The sequence below is a fragment of the Castor canadensis genome, chromosome X (assembly GCF_047511655.1).
Source record: "Castor canadensis chromosome X, mCasCan1.hap1v2, whole genome shotgun sequence".
NCBI classification, from domain to species: domain Eukaryota; kingdom Metazoa; phylum Chordata; class Mammalia; order Rodentia; family Castoridae; genus Castor; species Castor canadensis.
In genome coordinates, this window is record NC_133405.1 from 77,070,784 (window position 1) to 77,083,921 (window position 13,138).

The 13,138-nt window shown below is 36.7% G+C and overlaps 1 long non-coding RNA gene across 1 annotated transcript; it reads right to left on the minus strand.

The window, feature by feature from the left end:
• Window positions 1–7,439: 7,439 nt before the first annotated feature.
• Window positions 7,440–13,136, minus strand: LOC141419855 (uncharacterized). The gene is made up of 3 exons (XR_012444563.1): window positions 12,948–13,136; window positions 8,802–8,908; window positions 7,440–8,062 (listed from the first exon to the last, which is right to left on the minus strand). It is a non-coding gene; the product is annotated as an uncharacterized lncRNA (long non-coding RNA).
• Window positions 13,137–13,138: the final 2 nt, after the last annotated feature.

Here is a 13,138-nt window from a genome sequence, read left to right on the forward strand (position 1 = left end):
CCTAGCATTTGGATCCCCAGCCAGTGCCACAACATCTAGAAAAAGGACAGACATAGACATGATGTTGACCAAAAAGGGAGGAGCTTGCGTAATGATTGGAGTTTCATGTTGCAATCATATACTGAATAACACAGCCCCTGATGAATCCTTTGCTAAGACCCTACAGGGATTAACTACCCTATCTAACGAGCTAGCTGAAAACTCAGGTATAAATGATCCCTTCACTGACTTAATGGAAATTGGTTTGGAAGATGGAAGGGCTGGATGACCTCAATCTTAACCTCCTTGATCGTAGTGGCTGGAGTTTTAATTTTAGTAGGATGCTGCATAATTCCTTGTGTCCGAGAACTAGTACAGCGGTTAATTGAGACAGCCCTCACCAAACAATTACCCCTGCCCCACTAAAATAACTTAGTTCTAGAAACACAGGAGCATGAGAGCCAATGACTCCTAAATGAGTTTGAAGAAAAGAATTTAAATTAAGAGGGGGGAACTGTGAGAAAAATGATCTTTTCTATCAAAGTATTTGTTACCCTCTTAGATTACTTAAAAATTCCTCAGGTCACCATCTTAGGTGACTTGCATGTTTAAAGGGTCCTTGCTTCCTGTACAACTCCATTGTCTGCCAAACTGCATGCCCTAACCCATCCCCCAAACCTTTTAGCCAATTGAGGGAGATTGTGAACCTTTGACCTGGACAAATCCCAGGTGAGGGGCAGGTACGACTACGTCAGGGATGTAAGGAGGAGCCACTGTCAGCCATTTTGTGCTTGCATGATGCTTAGCTGAGTGAGCACATGCTTGCACCCTCTTGATCAAGAGAAATTTCCTTGTCAAGATTTTATGTCTCTTGTGTGTCTGTTTTCGGCACTGGAGGGTTATTACTTCCAACAGAAATAAAAAAGAACATAAAAATGAGCAAGAACCTTGAATGAGCATTTCAGAAGAGAGGGTGTCTCTCAACTTCATAGAGAAAGTGCAAATTACAAAAAGAAAATAACAATTAGAAGTATAGAGATATCATTGCACATCAACAGAATTCCTAAAATGAAAAAGATGTACAGTGTCAAGTATCAATGAGTATACATGACTCAGCAATTGTACTTCTATATCTATTTACAACAGAAATGCATTGCATGTATACCAAGGGATATACCTAAGAATATTTACAGCAGCATTATTCATGATGACCTCGAACTAGAAACAATACAAATGTTCATTGACAGGAAGATAAACATATGTGGTGTATTAATACAATGGAACAGTATACAGCTGCATGCAACAATATGGATCTATCTCACAAAAAGAATGTTGATAAAAATACTAAATGCAACCTGGGTATGGTGGCACTTGTCTATAATCCCAGCACTCTGAAGGCTGAGGCAGGAAGTTCTCAAGTTTGAAGCCAGCTCGGGCTATCCAGTGAGACCTTGCATCCCTCCAAAAAATACTAGATGCACAAAATCATTATATGAGTCCATTAAATACAATTGAAAGTAAGGCAAGGATTTTTTTTACTTTTTATTTGGGAAGAAAAGAAGTCTTGATTTGGGGACTTTATGAATTGGCAATGTTCTGTTTTTTTCATCTGAGTGGTAGCTTCATGGTTGCTTTCACTTTTTAAATAATATATAGAACTGTTCATTTACCTTTTACACAATTTGACTTGATTTTTTTTTGCAGCATTTGGGCTTGAAACAAAATCCTCATGAATGCTAGGCAACTTTTCCACCACTGAGCCACATCCTCACCCTGACTTGAATGATTATTCTTCATGATAAAAATGGTAAAAAGAAAAATAGAATTGGAGCAGGGTGATGGGGCACACTTGTAATTCCAGCATTCTGAAAGCTGAAGCAGGAAGATCACAAGGTCAAGGCCAGCCTGGGCTATATTGTAAGTTCCAGACCCGCCTTGGCTACATAGTGAGACCCTGTCTCAAAAAAACAAAAACAAAACAAAACAACCCCCCCTCCCGCAAACAAAGCAACAAAAAAGAAAGTAGGACTGTAAAGAAGGTGAAATCAAGTAAGATCTGGACATACTAGAACACAAATTCCTTAAATAACAAAGTGTCTAAGTTGTTTCCCATAAAAAGCATCCAGAATCTACTCAGGATGGTTTGAAACTGGCTTTTCAAGAATGGATATACAGGCTGGAGGCATGGCTCAAGTGTTGGAGTGCCTGCCTAGCAAGAGCAAGACCTTGTGTTCAATCCCCAGCACCACCAAAAGAAGAAAAAATAAAGAATTGATAGGCACAAAAAAAGACAGTTCATTTGAGCAATGACTTTTTGGCCTCACAAGCTTAAAATCCCCCATGCAGAATATGCATAAAGCTCCCTGTGAAGAAGCAGATGATGGTCTATGCCTGCACAAAAGAACCCTAAAACTTTCCCTTCTTACCAACAAATCAATAAGTAGTTCCTCCCCCTCCCTTCCTGCAAACTCCCCTGATACCAACAGATCAGAAAGGCAGATTTAAGCTCTTTTTTTCCTCTGCTCATGGACATTTTGGCCTTGCAATAAAGCTCTTTCTGTTTGCAAAAACCCATGCTATTGTATATGCTTCTATGCACACTGGGCAATGAGCCCTTCTTCAGAATCAAATGCTGTTTGGAGGGGAGAGAATCTAAAAAGAGGGAATTTGAGTGGTCTTGAGGAACAGGGGCATTGAACTTCATCATGTACCCATCTTCAGGATGGAATTAACCACATGAAGGAGGCTGTAATAATCTGTCAGGTTTTCCAGAATCACAATATAAAATGAATTATGTTTCAGGAACTTTCCATGATATATGAATTATTTTTATCATTTTATGTTAAATTTATTATTAACAAAAAGAAAACAATATTATAAAACTATTAAACTTTTAAAAATGATCAGTCAGCTATTTTTAGTTTTCAATTTTTTGATATAAATATATTTTACAGCTTTTTGTTTAGCCTTTCCTTTTAATATGTCATTGACATGCCTGTCAATTTTTTTCTTTGTGATTTCATCTGCTGCTTCAAATTTTAGAGAATTGCAATCCCTATAGATTCTTTATTTCAATTAAATAAAATGTTTCTTTTAGTCCCCTATCTCTTATCCTTTCCTTAACTTTTGCTTTTTAACATTGTTTGCTATGGATAGACTCCAGGGCAGATCTTTCTTTTAAGCCTGCAACCCTTGTTTATCAATTACATGTAAAAGGATCAGATGAAGGGCAATGATATTTCAATTTATGAGTAAAGGTTAAAGACTTTGAGCTTATTTAGCTTTGAAAGTGAGTTGGCTTATTGATATGGGGAAAAAGATTGAGGAATTTTAGATAAAAGACTTTAAGTAGATAAAAAGACAGATAATATTGAGCTACTGCTCTCCATTTCCATTTGGGAATGAAAGGAAATGAACCTGCTAGTGCAAGATGGATTGAGAAATGTAGGAATGCTATCCAGCTATAAAAATTAATGTAATTGAGAGATTTGGTGCTATTATCAAGAGAACCTTAAAAAAGAATTCAGTTGATTTTTCCTTGAGTTCAAAGGAAAATAGTTTTTAAATGTCTATGAGCATTTTGCAGCTTAAAAACAATTCCCCATAATTATTATTTTTTCTTTTTTCCCCATGTTATTTGAACTTCACAGAAACTTTGTGAAGTAGAAATTATATCTTCTTAAAGATAGTATTATATTCACTTATAACCACTTAAAGATTAGAAAATTGAGTTAGAATAACCAAGCTTCAGGAAGTTAACAAATGGTACAACTTAGTTATTTAAGCAGATTTATTAGATATAATTCAAACACCATAAAATGTACCCATTAAAGTGAAAGTGTGCAATTCAACGGTTTTTAGTGTACTCGTAGAATTGTATAACCCTCAATGAATTTTAGAACATTTATTTCACTGAGAAATAAATGAAAAAAAATAGTCACTCTACCATTTCTCCAGTCTCTAGATTACCATTAACCTACTTTCTGTCTATATAGCTTTGCTTCCTCTGGTCATTTCATTGTAATGGAAGCATACAATATATGCTCTTTGGGGTTTTCTCACTGAGCATAATTTTTTTGTGGGACTTGAATTTGAACTCAGGGCTTCACGCTGCAAAGCAGGCGCTCTACTGCTTGAGCCACACCTCCAGTCCATTTTGCTCTGGTTATTTTGGAGACGGAGTCTCACCAAATATTTTCGCAGACTGACCTCAATTCACAATTCTCCCAATCTCAGCCTCCCAAGCAGCCAGGATTATAGCCATGAGCCACTGACACTAAGCTAGCATAATGGTTTTAAGATTCATCCATGCTGTAGCATGTACCAATACTTTATCCCTTTGTATGGCCAGATAATATCTCATTGTATGAGTATACCACATTTTATTTATCCAGTCACCAATTGATGGACATTAGGGTTATTTTCACTTTGAGGCTATTATGAATAGTCACTTTCATAATATCATGAATTTCACTTTTTGGCTGCTATGAATATTCATGTACAGTTTTTTGAGTGGACATGTTTCATTGACAATCTTGAACCCCAATCTTGAACCACAACATTTTTTGTCATAGGCAGAATTCTAAGACAGTTTTCATGATTTCCACTCCCTACTGTATATGCCCTGTATAATCCCCTCCCCTTGAATTTGAGACTTATAAATATGATGGGATATCACTCCCCTAATTTGATTATATTATTTGGCAAAGGTAACAAAGTTCACAGATGAAATTAAGGTTCCTAATCAATTGACTTTGAGTTAATCTAAAGAAAGATTATCCTGAGTGGGCCTTACCTAATCAGCCAAACCCTTTAAAAGATGGCCCAGGCCTTTCCTGAAAGATTCAAAGAAAAAGATTGTTTTGCCGGACCTGGAGAAGTAACTAATTATGTTGTTAACTATATATGAAGGGTGTCACATGCTAAGGACTCAAAGATTCTTCTAGAAGCTGAGAACAGTTCCCAGCCATCATTCAGCAAAGAATAAGGATTTCAGAACTACAACTGCAGGGAACTGAGTTTTGCCAGCAGCAAATAATTGTGGAAAAGGGACTGACACCAAGAACCCTGACTGACACCTTGATTTTATCTTGGTGAGATCTGAACAGGGAATGTAGCTAATGTGTACAGATTCCTGACTCTCACAGATTGTAAGATTAGAAATGTTTGGAGTTTTTTTAGCCTTTAAGTTTGTGCTAGTTTGTTACACAGTAATAGAAAGTAAATACAATGTCTTGCTGATGCTTTTTCCATCACAACATCTACTACTGTCTCTATATACTTGAGTTCCCTTCCTTCTCCATGATTATTAATTACCTGGGTGATAATAGATCTTTTAAAATTGTTTGATTCTGCCAGACAGCCTCACTAAACATAAAAGAAATAATGATTCTGATTAACAAGAATTCCACAAATCATAAGTTTTTATAGTCAGAGGGATCTTAGAGATGTTATATCAATGGTCTAATATGAATATTTACTAAGCTTGACTTATTAAAGATTGATGTCAGCCTGAGGCTCTGAGTTAAATACCTAATACCTCAAAAAAAAAAAAAACTCTCACAACCTGCTTCATGAAAATAATTTCCCCAGATAACTCTGACTTTTCTTATTTCTCACCCCACTTGCTGTCTGTTACATCATCTTCAAGTCACAACTCTCCTTTAAGAGATTTTAAGATGGAGACATTGAAGTCAACTCTGACAGATTAAAAACAACATTCTGAGTGACAGCGTCACCATTGGCCTATATGCCACACAGATAAGAAGACATGTCTTCTCAGTCACTGGTTCTTTCACACAAGAATAAAACCATGGAGCTATAAAACAGTAAGCTAATTAGATCTCCAAGAAAATTGAAATCAGAGTATACCTAGAAATATGATTAAGACACATACCTATAATCCTAGTACTCAGGAAGCCGAGGCAGGAGGATCATGAGTTCCAGGCAGTCTGGGCTACATAGCAAGACCCTGTCTTAAAAAATTCAAAGAAAAAAACTTGGTAATGGTTTTATAATACACCAGATTACTCATGCCATTAGACAGTGAAAATAGGTTTGGTGTGCCCAGTAAAACTTTTGGGTGATGTGAACACATATATGAATGGCAGCACAGTTTAGACTGGCAGCAGAGACTTTTGGGTTGGGTGTTGGTTTGAGTTTGGCTCTGCTCATTACTGGGTGAGCAAATCTTGAGCCTTAACCTCAGCCTTAGTTTTATTCTGCAGAAAAAATGATGATTATAATATCACAAACCTTATACAACATTGGAAAGGTTTATATGAGATCATGTATGCAATGAGTCTCTGTTACAGATTAAGCACTCAATAATTAACAGGTATTATTACTATATATGAGAAGAACAAGATGATATTTTTCATGACATGCAAACGGACCAGATTTTTCTCCCTGGTAGTTAAGAAGCAAATTGACTAAAATCTCAAAACTTTTGTTAAATTAAAAAATAACTAACAACTTTACATGAGTTTTTAAAAGTCTATTTTTATGCAAACAACTATGATTAAAACACTATGGCATAGTGAAAAGGAGCCTGGGCTCTAGATTCAGACTCTCTGGATTTGGATGTCAGCTCTACCACTTCCAGGTTACTTGGGCCTGCTCTAAGTTTCCTTGTCCTTATTTGTAAAGTGGGGACAATAAGAATCTTCTTCATACGGTCTTTGAGAGGATTAAATTGGATGGTACAAGATAAAGAACCCAGTAAAGTGCTTAAAATGGAGTAAGTCCTCAACAAATGTTCTTCTCAAAAAGAGAGAAAAGGTGATAAACATAACTTCAAAACATCAACTATTTATTTTGTACTATGTTTTCTTGAAATCCTAATGGGAACAAATGTGTGTGTATGTGTGTGTGTTTTGTATTCTGCTTTAGTCACTATTATTTCATACATACTCTTCTCATATATCAACATAAATCCATGCATACATAGATTTCATGTATTTGCTGCTGAGATCTTTTCATTGAACTGCTTTTGGAATATTTAGGATTGTTTTCACAAGATGCTTTTACAAATAATACTGATATAAATATCTTTATGCTCTTCATCTAATTTTTTTTCTTTTGAGTTAGTTTTTAGGCTTTATTTTCTTAAAGTATAAATATCAAGTCAAAAGTTATGCAATAGAATGAAGAGAGATAACTCACAAGATGTGAGAAATACTTCAGTAAAGATTCCAAATAAGATGGGAGTGGTGGTACACAGCTGTGATCCCAGAACGAGGGACGTGGGGCAGGATAATCTTGAATTTGAGGCCTGCCTGGGCTACATGATAAGCTCCAGACCAGCCTTGTCTATACAGCATGCGTAGCGAGATCTGTCTCCAAAAAAAAAAAAAGACTCCAAACACATAGACAAGTTGGATTTTAAAAAAACTAACAGCAAACCCCACAGTTTAAAAAAACTGCATAATTGAACTTGAAAGCGAACAAAGAGACTCTCTAGAGGTTAGAAAGGAAGAGGAAACTCAAAGCTAATACAGTAATAGAGTTGATGCCCAATGATTATAGAGGAGTCAAATACAGATGGTAGAAAAATGTGGGATATTTTTCTTTTCTCTTAAAAGTTAGGGTATACAGTAACATCATTCTTTCAGTGTATAGTTCTTTAAGTTTTAGCATATATATACATACATTAGTATAACAACCATTATAATCAAGAAATGGAATAGTTCCATTAGTTTCCAAATTCTTTCATGTTCCTTTGTAGTCAAACCTTTCTTCCACCCCCACGTGGCTGGGTTTTAATGTCATGTTGAAATGGGTGGGAAGCCGAAGACTCAGAGCTCAGAGTGTAGTCAGTGAGCTGGAATTGTGTGCCTAAGTCAAGGGTCAGCATGATCTAGTACTGAAGGAAATACATTCTCAGTTGTGGGGCCTCCATGCAAGATCCATACACATACTACAGTGTGATATGGAAAGCCAAAGCTTAAATACAAATGAAAACTGGTCTTCAGCTGAACATGGTGGCATGTGCCTGTAGCTCCAGATTCTTGGGAACTGAGGCAGAAGGATTGCTTGAGCTCAGGAGTTCAAGGTCATCATGGGCAACATAGTGAGAACTCACCTTGAAAAGCAAGCAAACAAACAAACAAACTGGTCTTAAACTAGTAAATTCTGTAGGGGCACTGCAAAGACAAAACAAACCTTCCCATAATGACATCTCCACAACCCACTTTACATGCAAAATCTTAGGGAAGACAGCTCTCTGTAAAGAAGAGATCATAGCAAAAAAAAAAAAAATCACAAATTATACAAGGAATCTTACTACCAAAAAAAGAAGCCAGAGTATATAATAGCAGGAAAACTTATGTCTATGGAAATCTAAAGGAGTAATTTATCACACAGGAACTTGATACTCAGCAGAACTATTATGCAAAAGTGAGGATAAAATAGATTTTCAGGTACCCCAAGACCCGAAGTTTACTACATACAGAACTTCAAAAGAAGAACTACTAAAAGGATGAATTCCAGGACTGAAGTTGAAGGTAGAAGTAAAAAGTATGATATAATCAAGCAATGTTGAGCAAATAAATCAGAAAATCATGTTGGAAATTAAGTATTGCCAGGTGCAGGTGGTTCATGTCTGTAATCCTAGCTATTGGGAGGCTGAGGTTGGTAAAATCGAAGTTGGAGGCAAGCCCAGGCAAACAGTTCACAGACTCCATCTACAAAACATAACCAGAGCAAAATGTACTGGAGGTATAGCTTGAGTGCTAGAGCACCTGCTTTACAAGCACTTTCTTTGCAAGCACGAAGCCCTATGTTCAAATGCCAGTCCCCCGAAACAAACAACAAAACAGTACCTCTGAGCACCAGTGGCTCACGCCTTTAATCCTAGATACTTGGGAAGCTGAGATGAAGAGGACTGCCATTCTGGGCCAGCCCCAGCAGATAGTTCATGTGATACCATCTCCAAAAAAAAAAAAAAATCAAAAATTAAAAAAAGAAGTACTGACTAGAAAAATGGTAATTATAACAAATTTGAAGAGGTTTATAAAACTGAAATTACGATAACATGGAAGAAAGAAGGGCAATGCTGAGAATTCTAAGACTGTTGTCTTTTTCGGGGGAAAGCTAGAAATATTAATTAAATTTAGACTCTGTTAGAAAAATATGTAGTAATATATGTCCCTTTAAAATTATTAAGCGTAATCACTGAAATAATGTAAGTAACACACATAACTTCTAAACCAGCAGCTGGAGAAAGACAATCTACTTATCTGAAGGCAAAAAAGTAGGGGAAAAGAAGCAAACAAAAACAATTGCAAAAGTAAAATACAAAATAACATGATACAAACAAGCCCAAATAAGTTTATAATTAACATATAAATATAAAATTAACCATAGATGTCTACTAGAAGAGACACTCATGTTAAATAGAAAAGCAAAATCTAGGTGTACTTTGCTTACAAAACACATACCTAAAACATAAGCACACATAAAGGCTAACAATAAAGGGGCAGAAAAAGAAACATGATGCAAAGATATGACAATGTTAGTATCAGACAAAAGCTACTTTTTTATGAAGAAAAGTATTAATATAAATAAAAGGGAAATTACTTAAGTATAATATTTTACCAACCCCCAAAGTGTAACAATCATGAATCTGTATGCCTCTCATAATTCAATTTAATATGTGGAGCAATAGTTGACCAAATTATAAGGAGAAATCAACAAATCCACACTGATAGAACAAGCACACAAATAAGTAGTTAAAGGTGTAGAAAATTTGAACAATAAAATATTTGATAGTTTTTATAGGGTACTGTTTATTTTGGGTTGATCTATTTAGTAAACTTGTTTAATTCTCTTATTTTTTATATAGAAAGTTATATAATTATAATTGTTTTCTGTTTTAATCCTTATTCCTTTAGTTTGTATTTTTTGTTGCATTGACCATTACTTCCATCCAATACAATTTCAAATACTAGTAACGTAAGTGGCCATCCTTGGCATATTCTCATCTTCAAGGAGAACACTAATGAAGTGTCATCAAAAGGTATAATTCTTTTTTCTTTTTGGCAGTACTAGGGTTTGAACTCATGGCCTCACATTTGGTAGGCAGGTGCTTTACCACTTGAGCAATCCTGCCAGACCCATTTTTGAGACAGGGCCTCAAAACCTAGGCTGGCTTCGAACTGTGATCCTCCTGATCTCTGCCCACTGAGTAGCTAGGATTACAGGTGTGAGTCACCAGTGCCCAGTTTATAATTCTTGAACTACATTATTTTGGGCAAGAGAGCTATCCTTTATCAGATTAGAGAAGATTCTTTCTATTCCTAGTTAACTAAGAATTTTGAAAATCTCAAATGGGTGTTGAATTTAATTGAAGAACTTTTCTGAATTTCATATTTTTGTATATGATATCTATTCTTTAAAATTTGTGCAGCATAGGGACAATTAGTAACCTTGATGTAAGGGACATACAGTTAAATTACTCCCAACAATGATACAATATAAATAAATAAAAATTGTAACCTTGAGACAACTTTGCACTTCTGGGATAAAAGCCTACTTGTCAAGATATAATGTTTTTACACAATGCTGATTGGATTTACTATTTTTCATTTATGTTCATAAGTAAGATTAACCTTACATAGCCTTTTCCCACATTTGCTATTGTTTATACTATCCTTATCAAATATGTAGGACATCCAGATAAACATGACAGACTAATGAAACATTTCAATCTCTTCTTTCTATACTCCATCAAAATAACAATTCTACCTGTTTTTTTTCTTTTTCGGGGGGGGTGGCACTGGTGTTTGAACAGGTGCTCTTGCCACTTGAGCCACTCTGCTAGCCCTTTTTTGTATTTTTTTGTTTGTTTTTGGATATGGTCTGGTGAACTATTTGCCTGGAGCTGGTTTTGAACCATGATCCCCCCGATCCCTGTCTCCTGAGTAGCTAAGATTATAGGTGTGAGCCACTGGCGTCCAGCCAATTCTACCTTCTTAATATCCCTGGAATTGATCTACTGCCACTGCCAAGTTCAGGCCTTTATTCTATGACTGAACTATTGCATACCAATCCAATCTTCCCACTTAAGCCAGAGTGGTTTAATGGGCATAGAAATCTGATCATTTTGCTTTGCTGATTAAAACCCTTCACTGGCTGCAGTATGAAGCATCAACTTCTTAGAATGAAATAGAAGGCCCTTGTCAGACCTCTGTTCACCTAGACTCATCTTCTCCTACTTTGCCACATACTCTCTGGACTCCTGAACCTGAAAATGTTTTCTTATGCCTTCTTGCTTTTAGCATGCCATCTTCTTTAGATGGGATTCCCATCAACCCCTTCAATTTGAAACTCCATTCTACTTTAAATGATTAGCTCACACATCTTCTTCCCTGAAATCTGAAGTGTATTATGAATTGCTGAACAAAGTAAAGCTAACTGCATAGGCTGCACATATTCTTTGTCTTTCTTCATCAGATTTGTTATTTCACAGTGCCTCTACACAAGAAGTTCATAATTACTTGCCTGTCTTGTGTGAAAGGTTTGAGAATGCATCAATGAATATAAAATTGCAACTACCTTATTGTCTCCAGGTTTCAGTTAACATTTATACTTGGAAATTCAGTTTCCCAGATAACTGCAAAGTGATATTTTGTCTAGTAATAGTGCTCACAAAAGAATACAAACCCATCTTTAAATACATACTTCTCTACATAACCTGTTTACTTTACCATCCCTCAGCCTATCTAGCAGTATTTCAGTTAGGTACTCTGTAGAAAGCGAAGTGAAACATGAGTTTTGGATTCATGTTTCTCATTTGGAAAGCCCTAAACTCCTGGGCTTCCAAATGTCAGGTCCAGCTACTCACCCTTATAAGTCAAATAAAGAGACACAGCGAAAGTCAGAGAAAGGAGATTTATTACACAGGCAGGGACCCAGAGAAGAGGCAAAGTAAGCACTCAGCCATCTCCCAGGCACAGACAGGAGCTTTAGTCTGTCTAGACATAATAGAGAGAGACAAATATTTAGGGTAGGGGACAGAAGGTATGCATAAACAATCCCAGTCACAGGTGTGTTCCAGTGGTTGTATGAGGCCTGGTTGACCATTATGTCAGTCATTGTTCTTCAAGGGTTCCTTCCAGATAAGTTGTTATTGCTGTCATCACTTGAGGGATGTGAGTTGGTTACCAGGATAGGATTACTCCTGCTCCAGGGTGCAGCCTCGTTATTATAGGTAATTTTTCTCATTTGGAGGTGTTGTCTGTCCTGCAAGACTCCCCTGTTCCTTAGGAGTAGTTTTGGTCCCTTGTCATAAAGATGTTATCTACCATTCCTGTCCTTCCTTGATTTCAAAGTGGCGGCAGGAAAGAATGACTCAGAGCAAAGGACAACAGGTACAAAATGGAGATGGAGATGCCATGGTTTTCTCCTGTTTTAGCCAATTTGTAGGCCCACGTAAGGAGTCAGTGCTTTTCAGTAAAAGCAGTTAAGGCACCTCTTACAAAAGGAAAGAACAAGAAAAAGGCAAAGTAGCAGAGTAAAGGTGTATGTGTTTTCTGTCCTAGAGCAACAAAGGAAAGCTGCCCCAAGATTTTGGGAAACAGAACAATCAGCAAAGTAAAAGTGCGAAATCTCACTGACGAACCCTCCTCCCAGTGGAAATTAATGTCTGTATTTTAATCTACCCTCAACTTAGTGCACACAGAGAGTGGAGATGGGAGCATGCACCGACATGGGTTCGATCCCCAGCACTGCAAAAAAAAAAACAAAAACCCAAACAAACAAACAAAAAAAAGAAAGACAAGAAAAGAAAAAAGAAAGGCATGCATAGAGAAAATGGAGAGAATGGAGTGTGGCACTGAGTTGGAGGCAAGAGTGGAAAGACAGAAATGCTAGGGTTACCAGATTTAACAAATGAAGTATTTGGGACATACTTATACCAAGAAATGATTCATTAGTTTCTGAAATTCAAATTTAACTGGGCAACTTACATTTTCTCTTGCAACTCTAGGAAAAGAGAGAAAGATATTCCCGGCTGTGTAAGAAAAACAAAGCCCAGCCCCGGGTGCACAAAAAAACCAAAACAGAACGGGGCTACACCAAGCATCCGAATCTTCAGCTGCAAGCTATTTCCGGTGTCCGGCAGGGAAAACAAGGGGGAGGGGAGAGAGAAGATTAAGGT